Source organism: Sceloporus occidentalis, unplaced genomic scaffold (genome assembly GCF_023333645.1).
Source record: "Sceloporus occidentalis isolate IW3139 unplaced genomic scaffold, rSceOcc1.0.p SCAF_3, whole genome shotgun sequence".
Classification (NCBI taxonomy): Eukaryota; Metazoa; Chordata; class Lepidosauria; order Squamata; family Phrynosomatidae; genus Sceloporus; species Sceloporus occidentalis.
Genome location: NW_028316983.1, coordinates 191,777,887 through 191,801,200, shown reverse-complemented (window position 1 = coordinate 191,801,200; position 23,314 = coordinate 191,777,887). Strand labels below are relative to the sequence as shown.

At 39.1% G+C, this 23,314-nt stretch overlaps 1 protein-coding gene across 1 annotated transcript in view; it reads left to right on the top strand.

Moving 5' to 3' along the window:
- CDH2 (cadherin 2) overlaps nucleotides 1–23,314 on the top strand; it is a 187,513-nt gene that overhangs the window by 7,406 nt on the left and 156,793 nt on the right. The gene's annotated exons all lie outside the window — the stretch shown is intronic.

Here is a 23,314-nt window from a genome sequence, read left to right as displayed (position 1 = left end):
GTCACTGAAGATGAATGTTGGCCTCCTCAGTTATTTTTTAAAATGAAATTGATGGCTATTATGAAAAAACCTGACAATAAGAAGGGGAAACTGTTTAAAAGGAACATTATTTTACAAGAGCAGCAACTGTTAGTGCTTTTGAGATTGGGACAAGGAACAATTTCTGAATTAAACTGAGATGAAATAGGGATTTGTTTAAATAAAATGGGAAGGGGAAGTAACTGGAATTGAGAATAACATCCACACAGGCTTTTTTTTTCTTCCTTAAAGTAAATAATCAGTTACATTTGCAAACCTGATTAGTAAATCTAATTCCTTTTTGCAATATATGACTGGGACCGTATACAAGTAGACAAAAGGCTATAGTATTATAGTATTAAATATGGATCAGAGGACTATGAGAAATGGTTTCTGGATATATTAAAACAAGCAGAACAGATATGCATTTATGGTTCAGTGGCTGGAATTAGACTCAATGTGATAGAAATGGAAATTCTCTTTTTATCAATATTTTCTGGACTAATAGTACCATTCTTTGCTGTCTTTTCATTGAATTTATGTGTTGCTTTATGAGCTAGTTGCCAGTCTCTAGAAGAAGCTTGTGGAGATTGGTACAAAAATCCAGGCTGCAAACTGTTTTGTAAGGCAAGGTTGTCATGTGGTGATCTCTTTCTCCCAGCTAGACAATAGTATGAAGCTAGGAGTGAGCAGGGGCACATTGTGATGACATCAGATCACATGCTGTTTGTGTAAAACAGAGAGTAAGCACAGGTTAGGCCAGTCCCTAAATATTTTTTTCTAGATTAATATAGGCGACCTTGTGGTTTATAGAGAGTGTGGAAATGTCCAGATTTTTACACTTAGTTCTGTGTATTTCACAAAATTGTTCCTCCTACATATTCCAAGTGATTGGAATTCCTTATAGAAACTGGGTTTTGATATATATTTTGAATTCTTTAATGTTTCATTTTCATTTCTTTTTTGCTTTCTTTCTCTGACTTCTGATTTGCATGTTTGAAAAAGTCTACGGGATTCTGTTTCTATAATTTCAATGGTATTTTTGGACTGTAACAGAAAATGGTCAATATTTCAGGATTGTAGCGTTGGGTTTTTCTCTCTCTTGGTAATGTCAGTGGCACGTTTGAAATATGTCTGATCAAAAAGCTACAATCTGTATTGATTTTTCTTTTAATGGTGATGTTATCAACATTTTCTGGAGAAATATGGGGTTGTTGTTTTGACAGATGGGTAGGAGAATAAACCATTTTTAAAGGAAATTGTCTACTTACATATTAAACTAGCAGATACATTTGAAATATGTTTTTGAGGAGAAGGAGAAGTCGACTTTGTGAGCAATAAAATTATTTGAAAAAATGCACATTTTGTACCTGTTTTATCTGGTTCGCAGTCAAGATGATGTGCTTTTAAATGTTGAATTCATTAACATTTCATAAGACATTTCCACTAAAATAAATACCAGAGTTACAGCTAAATCTTTAAGGGTTATTTATATTTAGATATTGCCAAGCTATGGGTGTTATTTAAGAAGTTTTACTTCTTTTCCATTTCATATTCTGAATTGCTGTCATATCACACTGAAGTGCATGTCGGTAGTTGCTTTTCAGTTTAAGGTAGCAACAGAGCAATACTTGGAAGAACTTTGGACTAAATGCCAGTTTTTAAAACCATCTGACAAAACTTCCTTTGAGGGGATCACTCTTTTTTTAATCCATCGCTGGCTTGGAGCCTAACTAATGTTCCATCAGTTAGAGCCATCCTTTCAACGAAGCTCCATTTATGAGATCTGGTTCCAGTGGAAGAGGGAGAGGGAAGTTTTCACTGATTTCGTCCCTCCCGTCTTCCCTTGAAACCCAGAAAATCTGCTTCTCAGTGTTTGAGGTATCCTATATAACAGGAGGATCAGAGTTGGCTCAGGGAGGCTGCAAAGGGAAGGGAAATAAATGGTGATATCCACACCTGCTGTTTATCCAGTGGCAGGCTACTCTGCATAAAAGCCTTTCTAGATCCACTCCACAATCCTGTGCTTTGCTTGTGATCTGTCTATCACATGTTTTCACGTGTCTTTGAAGCTTACAATAATAACAGCAGAAGCAGAAGCTTGTGGGTTAAGATAGTTTAAGAAAGAAGGGCAACCACCTCACAAAATGTTTGTCAAATTAGAAAGCATTAAACATTCACTTACTAAATTGTTCAACTTCTTGTGCAAAGCATAAAAATAGTTTGAGGAAACTGAATGGACCTATTTTTATTAAGGAAGATGACCACTTAATGACTCATGCTTTGTTTCTTAGTGATATTTTTAATCTGTTCCTTATTTAAGAAAGTGAATTACTTACATATCTGTAGTATCTGTTTTAGTTTCCATTAAATTTAAAGCAGACAATTTATGCACTTCCTTTTCTTTCATAATTTAAAAAAAACACCAGGCTTTCTAAATTACTTGAAGTCTTGTGATACGAAAAAACTTAAATGTCTAAGAACTAAAATCTACTTCACTAGGTGCATGAAGTCTATCTTTATTTCACAAGGGGCAAAAAGATGGGCTGGATCCAGATTATGTGACTGGAACTTAGGTCCCATTGGACTTAATGGGACAAATTCATTCCATTAAATTAGGTGGATCTAAATGCTACCAATTGGCAGGCTGGTGTAAATATGGAGGGCAATTTACTATGTGGCATTTTTGTATTTAGTTATACAAGATCAGTATAGTGGCTCCTGACAATACAGTGGACCCACCTCTTCAGTAGACTAGCCATTGTGGATTGGATCATCCATGGCTTGCCATGTCCCATATTATTCAGTGGTGATGCATATGTGCTGACACAGAGGTGAACCACACACAGCATTATATGAGGCATGACCATCTACTCTCCCCCCCCCCCCCAATCTATAGGTGACCACATAAATGATTCCCTGTGAATGGGAAAGGTCCACTGTAGTAGCAGTCTTTAATAACATAGTCTTCTTAGCTTTATTTTTCCAACTTAATAGTTCTATTATAACATAATTTCCTGGTGTTGATTGTAAATATTTAGAAACAGATCTGCTGATGAATTCTGGTTGAGCAATTTCACTTTGCATTTTTCCTTTAGTGTTTCTTTGTAAAAATACTGTATATATTCATGTATAGTCTCAAAAATTTAGTCAAAAAATTGACCAGAAAACCTGGGTCAATCTATCCACGGGTCAGTGTGAATACTGTACTTTAACCCTTATCAAAAAAGGAGCCATCCCCTGTGAAAAGGTGATAACTTAATCCCTCCTCAGAACACATGAAAAAAGCACCAACCCCCTTTACTCTTATTCATCCAGCCTTTAGGGTGAGCACAAACAGTTATGCCTGTCCGAATTTTTGTAAATTCTTTGGCATTGTTTTTTTGCTCCATCCTTTACAACCTTTGTTACATGTCCCTAAGTTTTACTCTCGGCGTATACAGGGGTCATACCAGAATCCATAATTGTAGCCCCCAAACCTGTCTTTGACTTATACATGAGGTTGATTTATAGTCAAGTAGATATGGTAATTGTGGGTTTTAGATTAGCAGGAGGAAGTACTGGGAAACTGAAATGTAATTTTAATGTTAAATTGGGGTCATCTTATTCTTTTACATAGAGATCCTCTTAAAACCACTTCTGAAAAACCCCTCCCTGGATCCTTTGATCAGAAAAAATTATAGACCGGTCTCCTTATTACCATTCTTGGGCAAGGTGATCGAGTAGGCGGCTGCCTTCCAACTCCAGGTTGTGTTGGATGAAGCCGATTATCTAGACCCATTTCAAACCGGCTTCAGGGCGGGCTATGGAGTTGAGACTGCCATGGTCGCTTTGGTCGATGATCTCCGTCTGGGCATCGACAGGGGAAGTGTGACCCTGCTGGTGCTCTTGAACCTCTCAGTGGCATTCAATTGGTTCACCGTGCTGGGGGCGAAGTTTCCACCCTCCGTGGGCGGGGCCGTATGCCGGGGCAGAGCTTTCACCCTCCGCGGCGGAGCTGCATGCCAGGGGCGGAGCTTCCACCCTCCAGGGCCGGGGCTTTCCCTGTGCCCATTCTCGGCATCCAGCTGTCTCTGAGAGACAGCTAGAAGTCGGGGGGGATTGAGGGAAGGGGTGACAGGAGCACCTGCTCCTCCTTGCCCTTTCTTGGCCACCAGCTGTCTCTCAGAGACAGCTGGGAACCAGTAAGGGCCCATGAGGGGCAGGAGCAAAAGGCGCACGGCCTCTGCTCCTTTCCTCGGGGCTTCACCAGGCCTGAGGTGTCCTCCGAAGGAGACCTCAGGTGTGCCGAAGCCCTGCGGGGAGGAGGAGGAGGCCGGCGGCCCCTGCTCCTTTCCTCAGAGCTTCCCCAGGCCTGAAGCATCCTCCGAAGGACACCTCAGGTCTGCCGAAGCCCCGCGGGAAGGAGGAGGAGGCCAGCAGCCCCTGCTCCTTTCCTCGGGGCTTCGCCAGGCCTGAGGTGCCCTCCAAAAGACACCTCAGGTCTGCCGAAGCCCCCAAGAGGAGGAGGAGGAGGAGGAGGAGGAGGCCGGCGGCCCCTGCACCTCTCCTTGGGGCTTCGCCTGGCCGGAGGTGTCCTCCAAAGGAGGACACCTCAGGTCGAGTGAAGCACCAAGGGCAGGAGGAGCAGCAGGAGGCACACTATACACATTTCAATTCTATGTAATTCCCTCATCCTCACGAGCCGTAGGGTTACCATAATTGTCCACTAAAACCAGGGACAAAATGTAGGATATAAGGTCCTCCATTTTTCTTAAATGTCCTACATTTTGGGCTGAGGTTTGTCCTGCAGTTGTCCTACAGTTTGGTCTAGAATTTGTTCCACATTTTGTCCCTGGTTTTAGTGGACAATTATGACAACCCTATCATGAGGGTACCCTTGACCAGTTCATCACATCTCCTTTCTGGTTCCCACACTACTTTACAATACTCATTCATATGGTTATCTACTCTCTTTGGCTTTAGGCAACAGCCTTCCTCCTGCCTTTGTCCTCCGTTGACCATTGCTAAAACTGAACTTGTCAAAATATGCAGTCAGACTATAGTTGTAGAGTTTGAGATCTATGAAGTTTTGTAATGAAACAACCTTGTATTTTCCAACATTTTGAGAAAAAAAACCATTTATTCATCACACTCAGATACTTTGTAGGCATTCTGTGAATAGAGCCATCACTTGAAATCCATGGTTCTTTTATTTGAAAAGCTGTAACACAAACATACACTCAATACCTTCTTGTTTACCAAGGATATTTTATGTTAATACAGTGCGCCTGCATCATACGTGGGTGTGCTATATGTGGCTTTCAGCTTATGCTGAAAGCCACGCACTGGACTAGGCAATGGCGCATGCTGCACCACACCACAGGTATGAGCCCCATTGTTTTCAGTGGGGCTCCAGCATACCCGGTATTTCCCTTACACCGGGGGGGGGGGGGGTCGGAACACATCCCCTGTGTAAAGGAAGGGCACATTGTACAATGGGCCTTCAGTATATTGGTGGGCTAGTGATCTGCGAATTTCTAGACCCTATATTATTCAATGGCAGTGCATGTATGCAGACACACACTGTCCATTCAGTAATATGGGGCTCAGGCATCTATGTTTTTTGCCATCTGCATTGGGTGCAGGGCAGGACCAAATCCCTGTGGGTGGGAAGGCTTTGCTGTAGAATGGTTTTACTGTTTACCTAAATGGCTACTCCCAATTAGAATGAACAAAGTGAGTCAGTGAAATCTACAAAAATTGTTGATTTATCAGTTCCCATGGATTCAAAGGGTCTATTCTGGTTGGGGAGAGTCAGTGTAGTGTAGCTGTTTGAGCACTGGGCTACCTTGAGTGAGTCACACATACTCAGGACCAGAAAACGTCATAATACGTTCACCTTAGGGTTATCGTAAATCAGAAATGTCTTGAAATAACAACATTCTAGTTGGTATTAATGATTGGATTTTGGTTGTACGTTCTAATACAGAATATACCTTTAGAGCACCATCCCATCTGATTTTGGTAGCTAAGCAGACCTGTTCAGTACTTGGATTGGGGAACCCCAAGAATGCCAGGCTCAATAGGCTACATTTCAAATGAAGGCAATAGCAAACTACCTCTGAATATACTTGAAGGTGCGCGCGCACACACACACACAAATAGCCTAGTTCTGCTTGGTAATACTGTTAGCTTGGTAATATTATTAGCCAGAGGTGGAGTCAGGATGAGTGAAGTGGCAGATTGACCATCTCATCCAAAGCTCTGCTGGTCCAACAGAATAAGGTTGCTTGTATTTCTCCCCAGTAGTGTGAGTTTTTATTTTATCCACCCATTGGCTGCAACAGAAGGAGACATTTGTGTGTAAGATACAGGTTGGTATAAGTGCAGGACACAATCTTATTACTGCTTGGGGGAATGGCGGGGCTTTGGATATGGTGGATCCAAGACTGATGTTCTTCTCCCCTGATCCCCACCATTGCTGCAGCACTCCCATTTCAGGACTTCTCTCTTGGTGCTGTCCACAAGAAGACTACTAGTGTATCAAGTATGCTAGCTCTACAAAGGGAATGTCTTTGGTCAGTTGTATGTGTGAGTTAGGATGGTTCTCCCCATCTTGGAAGTTTTTGAAGCAACTAATTCTAATGGGCTTTTAAAATAACCCTAACTAAGTGTGCATTTGCATATCTGGTCTCTACGTGCTGTTGTCAAATGAAATAAAACAAGGAGTAGGACATGCTACATCATTCTTGTAAAGCTGACTAACCCATTTAACTGTAACCATTTCTTATTCCTCATTGGATCTTCTCTGTGTCTTTATGGGATATGTTTTGACAAACTTCAGTATTTAAAATTGATTGCCCTATCCACAGCACATTTGTGCTGATAAACGCCTTCACTGACTTCAAGAGCTTTGAGGCATTAGCAGAAACAAGAGCTGCATTTAATTTAGTTCAGGAAACTTATTATTTCAGATTGCAGTAGTGCATATGAGAACCAGTCAGGATGACATTTTTAATGCAGTAATGAACCACCCTGCAGACCCCAGATCAGTAGAGATTTATTTGGTTTCCTAATATTAGGAGAAATGGCAGTATCTTTACTTCCTTGGACGCTTGATATTGTAAAATTTAGTAATATTAGTAGATGTTAAACTTAGACTATAGGAATAAAAATGAAAGAAAATAAGGTTGGGAAAACAAGGGAAATGCCGGATGTGATATGGACAGATGACCCTTTCTCTTTTTATATCTAATGAATTACTAGGAAAACCAATAACTGTTCCCATCTTTTTCAGAATCTACCTCTCATTAACAATAGGCTGCATAATGGGATCATGGTGATATCATCAATTATGATAATCATGATTTAAGAGGAGAACATATTCCATGCAAGCAAGCATTCCTTGTCAAAACATCTTGCTGAGTAATATTTTGATTTCCATCAGTGAGTAGATCAGGACTTTCTTTAAAACCTAATTAAAACCTTAAGAAGGGAATTTTTAGAGTCCTCACTGAAAAAATGGTATCTCTCAAAATGTATGTTTGATTGTGCAGTCCACCTCTCATGTAAGGCAGCTGTTCTCAACCTGTGGGTCCGCGACCCTTTGGTGATCGACGACTCTTTCACAGGGGTCACCTAAGACCATCAGAAAACAGTTGCAAAATTACAGTTATGAAGTAGCATTGAAAATAATTTTATGGTTGGGGGGTCACCACAACATGAGAAACTGTATTAAAGGGTTGTGGCATTAGGAAGGTTGAGAATCACTGATGTAAGGGCAGATAGGCGCGCACGCACACACACACACATGCATGTGCGCATACACATCAGAATATTTTTACATGTGGAAAGGTATGATGTCAGAAGCACAGATTGGAATACGAACTTTTTGAATTACATTTCCACAATCCTGCAATCAGCATGTAAGTTTTCCAGGCCTCTGGTCAAAATTATTGTTAGATATTTTTGTCTTGCCTTGTCAGTTTTCCACAGAGCTGGGGGTAAATTAAGTTTTGAACTATAAGATCTTGACTCTCCAACTAGTAATGGCCATGCTGACCAGAGAATTCTGGGAATTGTAGTCAAAATGTATGTCTTCCAACCTGTGCCCATGTATGGGGAAACTTGGCACCAAAACACATTCTTGTCTATATGCATTCTGAAATGAAAGTTTTAAAAGGCTCAAACAGTTTGAATTATGAGGTTGAGCTGGATAGTGATCTTGATTCACTGAGACCAGTGAATATATCTATTCCAAGCAGTTTGATTAAGTGAGGTGTTCAGGGGCTGTTCCAACTGGGTTATTATGGACAGCACCCAAACATATTTGTCAGATTTTCTTACATACAATCTGACTACAGGAGAGTATTTGACCATTCTATTTGTCCTGTTCCACATTGGTTTGTCAAGCTGGCAGAAATGAGGAGAAACCTATTCTAAGGTTTTTCATCTTTATGCTGTGTTTATAAAATGCTTATAGTTTCTAACAGCTGGACAGAAATTAAGCCAACACTGCTCCTGTTCACAGGCTTACAAGAATAAAAACCAAACAAGGTCTTTGCCGTTTTTAATTTTAATTTTAATGGTTGCTCCTCTACTTAACTGATTATTTTATTGTGTTTTGTTCAAGCCATTTTTTATTGGGGCTTGCTTAAATACTATCCTAAAATAGTCTTCCCCCCATACACACTTGCTTGGCCAGTCCTTCACACATAAAATCATAGAGTTATCAATTAGCAGCTGAAGTTAGAGCTTGGGTAGCATGATTTCCCTAAGAGGGAAATTGCTTGAAAGCTAAAGAAACCAAAAGATTTCTTAAAGTATCCTGTAGTTGAGAAAACTAAGATGGTTTGACATCTATGGAAAGGTTTCTACAACACTATTATAAATTAATGAGGCCTTAGGTTTGTCATTTTTTTTAAAAGAATGCAATGCAGAATGTTTGCTCTTCTGTACAAATCTTTTGAAAGAAATGTCTTCCAATGTATTTATTGACCTTATTTTTAAATTTTCTGTTTGCTGAAGAACCTGAACATCCCTAGAAGATATAATGATTAAGAGAAGATTTAGATGTTCTTGTAGCAGGAAGAGTTCCTGCTTAGTTTACAGCCTCAAACGCTGGAAAGACAAGTGAAGCTGTAATGTACATAATATAGAATGAAACAGCAGAAGCATGAACAATTTGTCTCCCTTTCAGGCTATGATCACATCAGACAAGGTAGCCATGACTGCATACAAGAATTATCCCCCAGTAAACCAGTTGTTGCATGTAATATCACAGAGGAAATTTGCTTATCCAATCTCTGCCATCTTGTTTGAGCTACATCTCATACTTACCCCCTCTGCAGTGTTGTTGTTACTTCTCCTTCTGGCCTTAGAGAGAGGGGATAGAGAGTGGTAATGTTATATTCCTGGACTGTATCTCCCCATTTCCCTCTGACACCAGAGTCATTGGCCATGCCAACTGGAAGATTCAGTGGGCTGTGTGCTGTCAACATAACTTTACCAATCTAAATTAGATCTGGCTGTTAAAACAGGCAGCTGTGGAGCTTCCTTTCTGCTCTTTGGACTTGAAGCTAGAAGACACAAACTCATTTGTGTCCAAGATTTGACTTTTCCAACTATGTTCTGCCTCAGTTGTGTGTGTGGGGTTTTTTTTTGTTTTGTTTTGTTTTTTGTTTTGTGGAGATGGGGATGAGGCCATAAATTGGCAGCAGTTAAATTGGATTCCATTAGACTAGATGCTCTGAATTTCTTCGATAGACAGGAATGGGAAGGGGAAGCATATTGCTGAACCGTAACAGGTTAAACGACATGTTACACTAAATGTACAATGTGAGAGGTAGCTAAGGAGAGGGGAGAATCAAGACATTGCCCCACATAAAATTCTGCCCCCCCCCCCAATTTTTTCCCCTTCAGACATCACTTTTCTAGCACTCTACAGAGTGAGATATTGAAAAGTGTTCATATGCAGAACTCTATATTTGCTGTGATTACATTCCCTTGGTAACTTTATTTATTTATTTTGGATGCCTAAACTGTGTTTTAGAGTGAATGCCTAAACTATGTTTTAAGTCACTGCAGTGCTAGAAATTTGGAGACTAGAAGAACATTTCATTTTGGGGGACAGAATTCTTAGGAGGGGTGGCAAGGCCCTAATTTTCCTCCCTCCTGGTAGCTCCACCCTTGTGTATTGTGTGACTAAGATTTTTATTAAATGTGTAGGGAACAGATCCTTTCGCCTCCAGTTTGACTTCCCCCCAGTTCGGGGGCTAAAAACGAAGAGAAAGAAATTACTGACTGGAGTGGGTGTTGTAATCGTGGGTGGGGGAAAGACAAGGAAAAGTTTAGACCTCCTCTACCCATGTTGATAGGGTACCCATATATTTATTCGAAAGTTTTTAAAAAAAGTAAATCTCAGCTTTGTGTTACACATTTACTGTTGCCAATAATCTAATACTATGGTTTCTAGACAATTATCTCTTTCTTGGTCACGGTCTTCATCGGCCAAATACAATGGCCTTCCCTCCCATCCCCATTTCCTTAGGAGGGAAACTGGATGATGCACAGCCTAAAGCCCAGTTCTAATGCAAGCAGACTGGGTGAGGGCCAGTTCATTCAGCACCAGAACTGGGTTTTGCACCTTGTACCCCAGATTGAATAAAGTCCCTGTCTGCCCCAGATCTTCACTTAAAAACCAGAGCCCTCCACTCTGACACTGAGTGTGTCCCACTGAGCATGTCTGCTGCTGCTGCTGCTGCTAGTCACTCATGAATCCATCTCTGGGCATCTCATTCTGACCTGAGAGTGAAGTGACCCATAGTGGATGCATGGTGGCTCAGTGGCTTGCATATGTGGTTAGCCAACTGGCATCAGAATGGAGGACATTGCAGTGGGGGAGGGTTGGGTCGGTTTGTGGGCCAGGATACTCCAGGATGCTTCACACAAGTGCAGACGGCCTAACTAATATACAGTATATACTCATGTATAAGTCTAGAAATTTAGGTTAAAAAATAGACCCAAAATGTGAGTCAACTTATCCACGGGTTAATGTAAGTACTATATTTTAACACATATTATATGTATAATAATAAAAGGCAAGAGTGTCATCTGTCCTGGAAGCACTGAACCCTGCTATTTTCTCATCCATCTAGCCTTCGGTATGAGCACAGTATGCCTGGTGGAATTTTGTGAATTCTTTGGCATTGTTTTTGCTTACTTCATCTGTTAGATCCTTTTATTACATGCCCCCTAAGTTTTACCCTCGTTTTATCCATGGGTCACATCAAAATCCATAATTTTGGTCTCAGTATCTGCCCTCGACTTATATATAAGGTTGACTTACAGTCGAGTATATATGGTAATTGCATAAAGTTGCCACAGCTCAACTAGATGAGTTAACAGCACCATATTTTAGGAAAGATATCAGCAAGGTTGAACACGTCCAGAGCATGGTGACCAAGACAATAAAAAGATTTGGAAACTGAGCCATGTGAAGAACAGTAGAGAGAGCCGAGTATGTTGCCTGGAGAAAAGAAGACCGATAGCTATCTTTAAATATCTGAAGGGATGTCATGTAGTACAAGCTTGCTTTTTGCTCCTTCAAAGGGTAGAATCTAAAGCAATGGATTCAAATTACAAGAAAGGAGATTCTGACTGAAAAGAAGAATTTCTTAGTTGTAAAAGGTATTCAACAGTGCAATATAAGAGTGCTTTGGAAGGAGGTGGAAGTTGGATGGCCACCTCTCAGGAATGTGTTAGGTGAAATGTTTTCTCCAACTGGCCAGGATGAGACTGGCAATGGTTTCCCAGAGGACCTTATCATCTGTTGCCCCCAGATTGTACAGTGACCTGCCAGAAGAGATTTGACAGCTGAATATGCTGACAGCATTTAAAACAGCATTGAAGATGCAGGTCTACCCTGTCAATTTTACATCATGATTCTTTTAACTGGTATATTTTAAACATTGTATTATATGAGTGTATTTTAATGATTTCATAATATTGTATTTTAACGCTTGGTTTTATGTGTTTTCTTTTTTAATTGTGTTTTGTATTTTTACATGTTGTATCCCACTTTGAGCTTTGAGGAGAGTTGGGAAAGAAAAAAAAATGTTGTAGTAGTAGTAGTTGTTGTTTTTCCCTACACGATGGGGGTTGGATTAGTTGGTCCTCGTGGTGTCTTCAAAGTCTATGCCTCTAATTGCAAGCTCACAGTTAGTTATTTTCTTGGTTTTGCAGTCTACTAGGTGCTACTGATTGGAGTTTCATATTGTCGGTTACTTGGCTTTGTTCCAAGAAATTGGAAAACAGTAAGGTATTGTTTGATAGAATGGGATGTTCCAAGCAGTGTCATTGTTATTTATTTATTTATTTTATTGTAATTGTGATATTGTGATCCTTTCTATGGTGATTGCATTCAGATGTTTTGTTGGTCCATTTGAGACCACTCTGAGAGTACCTTCCACCCCGAAAAGCCATGGTTAGAATAAAATGCAGGTTTTTAAAAACAAACAAACAGACAAAAAACAACAAATTTCTTTGTTTATACCAGTTTTTTATTTTGCATTAATGTTTTATCCTGCTTATTATATTAATACTATGAAACATTATTTTATGTATTACAAAGTTTGGTCAACCATGTTTTAATGCATTCTAACCCTAACAATGCAAAGTTGTTAGGCCTTGATATGATTTACATAGTTCAATAAAGCTCCATTTTTTTACTGCTTATTGTTTTATGTGGACTATTACTGTCAAAAAAGTTTTGGTTGAACTTACGTCAATTAAAGGATTTCTTTCTGAATGGCATTTCTTGCACTATAAAATAAAGTGATAATTAAAAAGCAACAACTGATGTTGGATATAGGTTTAACAGTGAACAACTGCCAGTAAACTGTTAAAGTTAAAATGTTTAAATTCAAACAGTCATTGTTGTTCCAGCAAGAGGGTTGGAAAATAGTAATAATAGCCAGTCTCTTTTTTAAAAAAATTTATAATCAATTTAAAATGATTTTTTAAAATAAAAATTTTGTATAAGTGTTGACATTGTTTTAAATCAGTCTTGTTTAAACCAGTCAACTCTGTTTGAAGCCACAGTTTTATTTTCCCACAGGTGCTCTAATTGGTACATATCTCTGCTTAAAGGCTTTGATATTTCATAATATTTTCTCATTGTTCATCTATTTTTTCTGTCCCCTATTTCTGTGGTGGTAGTGATAATGATGGTAATAATTTTAAATAATTTTAAAATGAATGTCTATCAAATGTTTAGAAAAAAATGTCACTTTAGATTAGAGGGTTTTCTTCCCTGCCTGGTATCTTGGTTTAAGTGGTGACATATCATCTGTTCTAGTGAGATAACATATCAATGTATATGGAATAAGCATTTTAACATAGAATCTAGTTACCCTCCATTCAGCTCAGTGACCACTGAGAATTTTTTTTCTGAACTGGATTTTGACTCTAATTCCTATTTAGCTGGGTTTGATCTAGAGTAGTGGAACAGCAGTTCTCTCAATATTTAAAGAGTAATTAAATTTCCTCCTGATGTCAGAAGATTAGTAAAAGGAATGTTTGTGTTTTTAAACCAAAGACATTTGCATTTGTAGACCTATGTTTCAAACTTAATATATACATGAGGGATGAAAATGTGTTTGCTTTATCATTATTTTGGATTTGATGTTCATGATTATTTCAAATTCAGTTTTCTTTGAGCCAGGCAAAAATATGTTTTATCTGGGTGTATTAGTGAAGAGCTTATTAGTTTAGGTTTTATTTCAGCTACTTTCAGTAAAAATATACATCATGCTGTGAGTGGTTTGTTTCTCATACTCAATTTTCATCCGATTTGACAAGAGCATTTCACAGAATAAAAGATTTGCCTATCCTATGCATTTGTGTTTGCCTTTTCTAAAAGTTCTTTAAATATTTACAAAACTGAGGCATAATTTGCCAGTGGGATATATAATTATTATTGGCCTGTTACAGACAGTCAAAATAAAGCTGCTTCGAGTCACAGTGGAGGTATGGTGTTTCAATGATGCATGCGTCCTAAGAGTCCAGAAGCCGCACCAAAGCCACACTCCAGACTGGAGCGTGGCTTTGGTGCGACTTCTGGACTCTTAGGATGCATGCATCATTGAAACACCATACCTCCACTGTGACTCGAAGCAGCTTTATTTTGGCTGTCTGTAACAGGCCATTATTATTTTTTGTTTAGGTAGTTGAATACTAATTTGTATTCACAGGAAAAGTTTTTAAACACCTCACTGTCAGCTAATTGTCCGATTAATACATAATCTTTTTCATGATTTTTATAATATTTATTTTATACCACATTTTCCCAGTCCAAGATTCAAGGCAGCTTACAGAGACCTAAAACAGATAGAACTCAAAACATCACATCATACAAAAGTTTTAAAAATATAATTAAAAGCAGTTTATGCAAGATCATCAACATTTTTTTGTACACAGAAACTGATCAGTTACTGAGTCTAGCAAGATCCTTTTCAACAGTTGCAGAAAAATTGTGTGGCGAGGGGGGTATGCAGGAAGCTGGTCAGGGGAGAAATGTACATTAGAAACTGAAGCGGAAGATTATGTTGACCCTTAGCATAGCTTTAACTGTAGGCTCCATTCATATAATCCTCCAAAGTCATAGACTGGAATATCAGAAATGATTGATTGGGTCAAGCACTTCATCCTTCCATTCTCCACTTTTCAAATCAAACTAGAGTGGTCCCTCCTCATATGCTGGATTTAGGGGTGAAGGACCCCGTGAATATGGAAAAACCAAAAATAATTAAAAACCTGTTCTTTTTACCTGAGAACACATCTCTAGGAATCTCCAGGTCCTCTGGTGTATTGACCACGAGGTTGATCATAGAATCATTCTGCCTGGAGGACCTGCAGATGCCTAGAGAAAGGCTTCCTCTAGGAAGTTATAGGTTCTCCAGTAGAATTCTGTGATCAACTTCTGGCAAGAGTTGTGCTTGAGGACCTAGAGGTTCCTAGAGAGAATATATTAATCAAAACAGCGAATAATCAAATCCACAAAAGTCAAAGTCACAAATATGGAGGGCCAACTGTATATTTTACTATTGTATCTGAACCAGTGAGCTATATATGAATGATCTAGGACCACAAACCATGATTACAAACTAGAATTGCAAGCCATGACCAAGCAATGTGTTCCAATAATTGTTAGGATTTCCTGATGCCACAGTTCAGATGTAACAACATGTAATCAAACTATGGTTTGATCATATCTGAAAATAATCTACTAAATCATGTCAGCAACAAAAGAATGAGGGGATGTACAGGAAGAGGAAGAGGAGGAGGAATTACTCACTTCTGTGGCTTAACCTTAGTCTTATATATGCTAATGAAATCTGATTTTTAACAGTACCTTTTATTTTATTTTTTTGTATAAGATGCTGTACATATACAGTACCTATAAATGGCAGTAGCATTACTGTGGTAAAATTATCATTTGAGGACAGGATTTGGGGACTTCAGGGTATATACTGAAATGCACTTACTCTGTAGACATCTATTTTTATTTTTAAAAAACAAATCACTTTAAAAAACAGATCTAAATAACGCTAACATGATAGCCCACTTGGGATTTTATTCACGTGAGAAAAGCATCACAAAATTGCACATCACAGACTGTGTTCCTGGTTACACCCATGGTTTCGGGCTGCCTACAGGCTACCTGATCTCATCTGCAAATGTTAATGTGGTTGTCTCGAGCACGTTGTCTGTGTATGTGCCTTAAAGTCACAAGACTATGGCTGCCCCAGAATGTCAGGATTTTCCTAGGCAAGGAATACTCAGGTGGTTTTGCCATTTTCTTCCTCTGGAATATAGCTCACAGCACCTTGTATTTATTGGTGTCTCCCATTCAAGTACAAACCAGGCCTGACCCTGCTTAGGTTCCAAGATCAGATGGGATCTGGTGCCTTTAGGATATTTAGTTTCTCCATGCAGTTTTGGTACATTGGTACTCATGCAGTGGCGGTGATTATGGTGATGGTGATTATTTATACTGCACCTTTTCCCAGTGTGGTGTAGTGGTTCAAAACCAACAGGGTTACCTTGGACAAAACACACTTTCTCAGCCTCAGAGGAAGACAAAGGCAACTCCCCTCTGAACAAACCTTGCCAAGAAAACCCAGTGATGAATTCGCCTTAGAATCATAAGTTGGAAATGACTAGAAGGGACAAAATAATAACAACAATCTTTCCCCCCCAAACTTGGAGAGAAGGTGACTTACGAATAAAAATGATTGCAATATGCTTAAGAACATACAAAAGATTGACATTCAAATCAAATTACAGCTGGTCCTCCTTCTCCACAGATTCAAGCATCCATGGCTTGAAAATAACTAACTAACTAACTAACTAACTAACTAACTAAATAAATAAATAAACAAATAAATAAATTGCAAATATCCAGCCTTGATTTTGCTATTTTATGTAAGTGACACCATTTTACTATGACACTGTATTTAATGGGACTTGTTCATCAATGGATTTTGGCACCCTGAAACAAAACCCCAGCGAATAAGAAGGGCACACTGTATTAACAGTTTAGAACAACACTTTGTAAAGATGAAAAGTGGTTAAAACAGTACAATTTAAACCAGTACACCACTTTATTAAAAGCCCTTTCCTTAAGAGCCGTTAGTCCTAAAAGTCTGTTTCGATAAATAGAAGGACAAGAGGAGAGTCATTCTAACCTTCGAAGGAAGGATGTTCTGGAGCTTAGGGACTGCAACTGAGAAGACCCTGTGGTATGGCCCCTCTAACCATATCTGTTCTAAAATTAAGATAAGGGACTTTCTTGGGGATCTTGAGGACTAGGCAGGCTCATATGGGAAGATATGGTTGGCATATAGCCTGTACCTAAGATGTACAGGACATTATAGGTGAAAACAACCACTTTATAGGACATAGATTGGCACTTTATAGGATATAATCAGCACATGTGATGCTGTCATCCACTCACCAGGATTCCTTTCTGAGTAATGTGTGCTTTGGGCTGTCTTGTGCTTTCTTGTGCTTTTCTTTTGCCTAAATATTTTAGAAATACTTTTGAAACTTATAGATAGTTGCTTATTGAATTTGTATTCATGCTGCCTGCATCTGTGCAGACTATCCTGTGACACTATTATGGAACCATTGTTTAACTATACAAGCCTGGCCAGCACCAGATTCAAAGTTGTCCAATCATTGATTTTAACCATGAAGTGATTTTCACAAGTCTATGTGTGTGAAATATTAGGGCTGAAATATTAGCTCCTGATACTCTCTGTCAGAATATTGCAAGGACCCCCCCCCCCCCCTTGAAATATTTCACTTACCTGTAGGGTTGACTGAAAAACCTAGGGACTTCTTATGTGTAATTAACTCTGTGACATAGAATTTGCCAGTTCTATGGATTGATTGTGATAACCATAAATTGTCTATGTCAAGGATGTGTGCATCATGTTGAATCAGTCAGGGTAATGGATGTTATGAATTGATGGAGGAATCACTTTGAGAATTAGCAATGAAATCGGCTTTGTGCAAGAACTTTTCCCAAAATATATTTTCTAACCCGAAAAATGCCCATATGGCCTAGCAGACTATCATATCCAATGACAGGCTTGTTGGTTTTTTAAAACAAAATTACTTTTTATTGAAAAGAGAAATTCATCTTGGGTTTTTAAACAATATCTTCTGATGGTAATGTCTTTGGAAAAACTAAAATTATTGGGTGGGGTCCTAGATCTTATGATGCAGCAGCATTCAGATTCTTTGTCTTGCAAACAAGCTAGTAAAATGTGGGTTAGACAATGCAATTGTTAGGTGGATTAGTAACTGGTTGACTGACCGAACCCAAAGGGTGCTCATCAATGGCTGCTCTTCATCTTGGAGAGAAGTGACTAGTGGGAGGCCACAGGCTGGATCCATTGCTATTCAACATCTTTATCGGTGACTTGGATGAAAGAATAGAGGGCATGCTTATCAAATTTGCAGATGACACCAAATTAGTAGGAATAGCTAATACTCCAGAGGAGAGGATCAGAGTTCAAAACGACCTTAATAGATTAGAAAGCTGGGCCAAAACTAACAAAATGAACTTCAACAGGGAGAAATGGTAGAAAAAAACGAAATGCATAGATATAGGATGGGGGACACCTACCTTAACAAGACTACATGTGAAAGGGATCTAGAAGTCTAATTAGTAGACCACAAGTTGAACATGAGGCAATAGTGTGATACAACAGCTAAGAAGGCCAATTTGATTCTAGGCTGCATCAATAGAATATGGTGTTCAGATCAGTCTATTCTGCCTTCATCAGGAATACTGTGACCAGTTCTGGACACCACGATTCAAAAAGGATGTTGACGAGCTGGATCATGTCCAGAGGAAAGCGACTAAAATGGTAAAGGGTCTGGAAACCATGTCTTATGAGCAATGACTTAGGGAGCTGGTATGTTTAGCCTGGAGAAGATACAGTTAAGAGGTGATATGATAGCCCTGTTTAAGCATTTGAAAGGGTGTCATATTGAGGATGGAGCAAGCTTGTTTTCTGCTGCTCCAGAGAATAGGATCCGGAACAATGGATGCAAGCTACAGGAAAAGAGATTCTACCTCAACATTAGGAGGAACTTCCTGACAGAAGTGCTGTCCTTGGAGTGTGATGGAGTCTCCTTCTTTGGAGGTCTTTAAACAGAGGCTGGATGGCCATCTGTCAGGGATGCTTTGATTGTCAGTTCCTGCATGGCACGTGGGTTGGGCTGGATGGCCCTTGTGATCTCTTCCAACTCTATGATTCTATGGTGCCATTACAAATACTACTGCTTCAGTTTCCTGAGCAATAAATTATGATCATCCAGGCACATTGAGCAAAGTTTGGAACGAGTGGCATCCCTTAAATCCTTCCCACTAATGGTAATCTCAGATCAGTGTTTAAGTGTGCAATCTTCTAAGAGTGCTGGTTTATAAAAGCTTATAGGCTTCTTGCTTTTATATTTGGGGTTGCCAGTTTCAGCTTCCAGTCACAGATTTTCTTGCTGGTGGAAAGTGGTGGAGGGAGCATGGAGGAGCCACTGAAAAGATCAGAGCTGGGTGCTCCTTCTTGCAGTCTGCCAGAGAGTCGTATTGTGAGGGCATGGCTGCAGCTGAAAATTAGGGTTTGGAAAGGAAGAGAAGACAGATACCTTCATCCAGCTTGATGAAGCTGTATGATACGTCATTCTGCTCCATGATCTGTTTAGAATTAAAGTTGTTTATTATCTCAGAACCACTGAACATTTTTAGCCCATTTAAGATTGAGTCATTTGTAGACACCTGTGATTCAACAAGAAGACTTGTGGCACACAAGAATGTCTCATAATTTAATTACATGCATCATGTGGGATGATTTAAAATGTTCTCTTCATGGTGTATGTAAATATGGACATTGGCTCAGTTTCCTTCCCGTTAAGAAGAGGAAAACCTGGTTTGCTTTACTTCTGGAAAAAGAAGAAAACAAGAGCTTCACACCCAACAGCAGTAAGGATGTGCTAGTTCTCTTGCAGCAGAATAGAGGGAAGCACTCTGGGGACTGGCAGTGGTCCATGACTTAGCAGTTTAAAAACAACACCTTATTCTTGTTTTTATAGTTTTTCCAAGGCTATATAAAATGGGTTTTTTGAAATGGCAGACTGATTTTTGATTACATAATTCCTGGGGAAGATTAATGGATTCTCATGGATCTGTAAGCATATATTTATCAGGGAAAAATTACCAACATTTTTCTCAAGCAGTTTGAACGTGGGGGTTATTATTTTACAATCACAAAAGAATATTGCAGCAGTTTCTCCTGTTGCTTTCTCTTTCTAATCTTTCTCCTCTTAGATAGAAAGGACTGCTGGTAAAATAAGCATCAGCTTTCTCTTTTTAAAATATGAAAATTTCAGTCTTTAATTTTAAATTGTTTTGCAGTGACAGGAAATGAGATGAAATCATTTATAGCAAGGACACTTAATATATACAAACTGAACTTTAAATGACCCAGATTGTGCTGCAGCTCAAATAGTTTTATTAAATGCAAAAACATGAGATGCTAAAGAACTGTTAAAAATTAGAAGCTCTGATTCCTCTCCTGTTTATGGCCAGCGAATCTTTACAATAGACTCATTTTGGGAACAGAGTGTTCTCTTTTGTTTCTGGGAAAAATTGAGAGGTTGCAAATGAAAGCATAAAGAAGCCTCTTTATTCATCTGCCCATGTCTTTGTTTCACTGGGCATTGTTTCAGTTTATAAGAGTTATTTAGCAGATATAGCATGCTGGAAAAGGCCAACTGATTCCCATGCACATCAGGGCATGCTTGTTAAAATCCTGTTATCTACTCAGCTGCCCACCCAGGATTTATTTGTTTCAAGGGTAGCTCAAACTGCAGTTTCCTCCCCCTTTCCCTTGTTAGTTAGAGTTTGCTTATTAAATTATGGAATCTGACAGCATTTTGCACTGAAGGATTTCTTCCTCTTCACTTATGGGCATTTACTAAATGTGTTGATGTTTTTAAAAATAAAAACACACCCTGTATATAGCTTTTTGAAGAACAATCCCCTTGTAATTTATCTATAATTTGGCATTTCGTTTGTCTTTAGGATCTGCAGGAGTCTAAAACCGTTGTCTTCAGATTGTCTTGCGTGCAATCTGATGTTACCAATATACTTGACAAGTAGAATTCCCCTTACTAAAAATGTTTACTTTAATGATAGAAAATTTACTCTCTCAGAAGTGTGGTTGACCAATCAAAGCTTAAGCCATGCTATGTATAGATATTTGCTGCTTCAATGACAGTTCTGAATCATGAGATGGACTGAGGTCTAGTTGAATCTGAGCTGCATGAGTAGTTTTCTGGCATTTACAAAGGACAAGATTAGTGAGATGCAAAATGAACTGTTTGTTAGGTTTGTGAAAATGAATATACTTGTCAGCTCTGGTTATACAGATCTTTTTATTTAGCCTTCTTTCACTATATACATATATGGTGAAATTGGTGTATAATATGTATGTTTTAATGAGGCAGGTGAAGCAGGCATGGATTTTAATGTTGTATGTAGAATTTAGGTAGATCAAATGTCTTTCCAGCCTTGACATTTGGGAGAAGCTGCAACCAGTTCCATGGTCTTGCTATAATATTTAAGATTTTATACTAACATACTTAGGGGTGAGTGGAAGATAGATAGATAACTAATGTAAAGCATTGGGACAGGAGTGGGTAATGTTTTGAGGGTCTGGGAACATTTTCCCCCTCTCTGAGAACTTAGAGGGCCATATCCATGTTTTGTGACACCACTTTTCCCTGGCAACATAGCATTTTTTTGGTACCAAATTTACAAATCATACCTCCGGGAACCTCAACCTGCAAGGGTGCAAATTGGTATTTAAACATAATTCTCCCAAGTCTTATTTAGGCCTTAAACTGTCTTTCTTAAATACTGAAGGCAGCCTGCTAGTTACTTCTAGTAACTGCTAGCTACTGCCAGTTTTAAAAGGGGGGGGGGGGCTTGTGACCATTTTGGGGAATAGAGTGTCAGGGGGCATGGGTCTTTGGGGATTAGAGGAAGGCTTGGGTACTCAGTTTTCACACTGCTCCTTTAGACAGTCTGTATTAGATTGAAAAGTATTTTTGATTCCTAAGCTGATGCCACACTGCAAAAATAAAGCAGTTTGACACCACTTTAACTGCCATGATTTAATGCTGTGGAATTCTGGAATTTGTAGTTTTGTGAGCTATTCAGAGAGCTCTGGTGCTCCACAAACCATGAGGGATGCTGAAAAGCTTTCAACCAAGAAGAGAACTACCTAGAAATGTGTGTGCTATCATATATTTTCACCCCTAGGTTCAACACACTTGGCACATCTTTTCTCAAGTTTTTTACAATATCTGGTCACAGAAATACTGCTCTGCTGTATTCTTCCTCTGAAACATTAGAAAAGATTGTTCCTTTCAAACTCCTTTTAAGGTTTGGAAACAGTAAATAGTCAGATGGAACAGGCTCTAGTAAGCAGGGTGAATGGTCTGTGCACTCAAACCCTAGATTCTTCAAAACATCCAGCCACCCGTGTGAGCAGGTGTGCTACAGAAAGAGAACACTTTTTCATAGCCTCTTTTGCCATTTTTCCTTCAGTGCCTCCTTTAATCAGCACAGCAAGTGAGAATAATATTCTGCATTGTTTGGCCCTTCTGAAGATAGTCAGTCATCAAGTTACCTTCCTTGTTCCAAAAAACTGTAGCCATGACCTTTCTTGATGTTCTGATAAATTCCTGTGGACTTTCTTCAGCCATGGAAAAGCCAAGTGACATCACTGTAAGGAATGTTGTTTGGTTTCTGGATCATAGTGATGAAACCATGTTTTATCAACAGTGACAAGTCATTCCAAAAAGGTATCACTAGATCACTTAAAATGCTGCATAATCAGCATGCAGGTATTCATTCATTTTTGTTTCTGGTCAGCATTCAAACATTTCAGCACCCACTTGGCAGGCAGCTTCTGCATAGCCAACTGCTCATGAATTTTAAACCCATTGCATTACTGGGATATCTCTAGTGTCAGCAATTGTTTTAGCTGAGATTTGGCTATCTGGTCATGAAAATGCTTAACAATTGAAGGAGTAGACACAGTCGAAGTCTTTCCAGACCTTGCTGTATCTTCAGTCTCAAAATCTCCAAACTGACAGTTGGCACACCACTTTTTCATAGTTGAGTGTGATGGACACTTGTCACTCAATGCTCATATGTTCCTGGTTTTCGTTTGAAATTTCATTCTGCAGGAACAGGAACTTCATGACAGCCCAGAATTCCTTACTTGAAAATTCCAAAATTTTTGGTGACATCATTCTATCAAATTATCTGAAACACCCCCGCTCCCTCAGAAATTATAACTACGGTCCTAGAAAATGATAATGTACAACACAAAAGCACGTTCTTTCATGCTACAGTGAAAACATTATGCTCAGATTTTGGAAAGTGGGTTGGGCCGAGAACTTTTCAGCACCCCAACCCCCCTACAAATCCCAGAACTCCATAGCATTGAGCCATGGAAGTTAAAGCCTATCAGACTGCTTTTTTTCTGCACTGTGTTAGCAGCCACAGTTATTTGACAGTAGCAACCCACAACAGCAAAATGACTCCTCCATATCTGAAATGAAGAAAGATTTGGAATAGCCTGGATTTTTGTATGGAAGGACTGTGAGAGTCTGACACTCAAAACAAAGCCCTAGGCTTGACATTAGTTAATAATAAGAATGTCTGATTTTT